Raw genomic sequence first — 2,338 nt, forward strand, 5'->3', positions numbered from 1 at the left:
GTAACGTATTATTTTCGGGTCTCCCCATGTCTAGCATTAAAAGATTACAGTTGGTACAAAATGCGGCTGCTAGACTTTTGACAAGAACAAGAAAGTTTGATCACATTACGCCTGTACTGGCTCACCTGCACTGGCTTCCTGTGCACTTAAGGTTTTACTACTTACGTATAAAATACTACACGGTCTAGCTCCATCCTATCTTGCCGATTGTATTGTACCATATGTCCCGGCAAGAAATCTGCGTTCAAAGGACTCCGGCTTATTAGTGATTCCCAAAGCCCAAAAAAAGTCTGCGGGCTATAGAGCTTTTTCATTTCGGGCTCCTGTACTCTGGAATGCCCTCCCGGTAAAAGTTCGAGATGGCACCTCAGTAGAAGCATTTAAGTCCCATCTTAAAACTCATTTGTATACTCTAGCCTTTAAATAGACTCCCTTTTTAGACCAGTTGATCTGCTGTTTCTTTTCTTTTTCTCCCATGTTTCACTCTCCCTTGTGGAGAGGGTCCGGTCCGATCCGGTGGCCATGTACTGCTGGCCTGTGTATCGGCTGGGGACATCTCTGCGCTGCTGATCCGCCTCCGCTTGGGATGGTTTCCTGCTGGCTCCGCTGTGAACGGAACTCTCGCTGCTGTGTTGGATCCGCTTTGGACTGGACTCTCGCGACTGTGTTGGATCCATTATGGATTGAACTTTCACAGTATCATGTTAGACCCGCTCGACATCCATTGCTTTCCTCCTCTCCAAGGTTCTCATAGTCATCATTGTCACCGACGTCCCACTGGGTGTGAGTTTTCCTTGCCCTTATGTGGGCCTACCGAGGATGTCGTAGTGGTTTGTGCAGCCCTTTGAGACACTACTGATTTAGGGCTATATAAGTAAACATTGATTGATTGATATTTTGTCTTCTCGAAGATTTGGACTCCCTGAATGGCCTTGGAGCAGGCTGTTCTGAAGAAAATCTCCCAAAGACTTCTCAAAGATAGACGCTTTTGACCTCCCTTTTTGTCAACAACATCTGTAGCCAAACTTTATCGGCTTTCAGCCATACAAAGACCCTTCACCTCTCCCGAGTTAATTGGGCATACGCACACAAATGACCCGACCCTTAAATCAACACCCTCACCAACGCTTATCCCCATGGGGTCGTGAAATGGCCGAGCGGCGCTACAGAGCGAACCCACCCCTCCCTCCGTTGCCAGTTGGTGTGATATATGTATGTTTAATGTGTGCCATGCTATGTGAGGTTTTTTTCCTTGGACTCAGACTAGACCTCTGCTGAGGGTCTAGCCTTGGACTGATATTTTTTTACACCCCCCCACGCCCCCTTTCCTAATGTCACCCTTTTCTTATCTTTTTAAGGAGCGCTGTAACCGGCTGATCCGTTGTCGGTCTCGTCTTGTCCCCCCCCCCCCCTGTGACGTGTGTCTGCTCTTAGCGGGATTGTGCCGAAAATGTAATTTCAGTTCTGATGTGTCTTGTACATGTTGGAACGGACAAATACAAATGATTCTGATTCTGATTCTTCTAAAAAGGCCGTGTTGCAATGTTAATATTTTATCATTGATGTATAAACTATCAGACTGCGTGGTCGGTAGTAGTGGCTTTCAGTAGGAAGAATATTATTAAGCTCTCACGAAAATACAATTTAAATTAAAGCTGCAAGCAGCGTTGGTCGGGTCCGCCTTTGGCCGCTGCCGCCGTGACCCGAGTCCCGATCTTAGTCAGACCTACATAGAAGTTTTTGTTTCGTCACTCTACGACATTCCTAACAGAATTTCCAAGCAGTTTTGTCAGTTTTTTTTCTTAGGGGGCGCTAGAACCCAATTTTCATTGTTGGGGTTTGTTTTTTATTGGATGGCAATTTTCACCATTCCTTATGTGTGTGTAAAATTTGGTGAGTTTTGAAGCATGTTAAGGGGGTCAAATTACAGATTGGAGTTTCTGGATGTTGTTGATAAATGGCTTTCGCTTGGCATAGCATAGCTTTAACTTGGACTTTGAAGCATTTTAAGGGGGTCAAATATCAGTTCAAAGAGGCAAAAAAGGCATTTTTTGCAAAAATTTAGTTTTGAGGGGGTTTTTGCCAACTTCCTGTTGATTTTAGGTACAAAAGTTTTACATTGGAAATGTAGGTCTAGGTCAGACCTACATAGAGGTTTTTGTTTCATGTCTCTACGACATTCCTAACGGAAGTTACAAGCAGTCTCTTTTTTGTCTCTTCCTAGGGGGCGCTAGCGCGCAATTTTAGTTTTTGGGGTTTGGTTGCTTAATAAGTTGGTCTGCCGCTCCATACCGATGTGTGTGTCAAATTTGGTGAGTTTTGAAGCATGTTAAGGGGG

The sequence above is a fragment of the Nerophis ophidion genome, linkage group LG27, assembly GCF_033978795.1.
Source record: "Nerophis ophidion isolate RoL-2023_Sa linkage group LG27, RoL_Noph_v1.0, whole genome shotgun sequence".
NCBI lineage: Eukaryota > Metazoa > Chordata > Actinopteri > Syngnathiformes > Syngnathidae > Nerophis > Nerophis ophidion.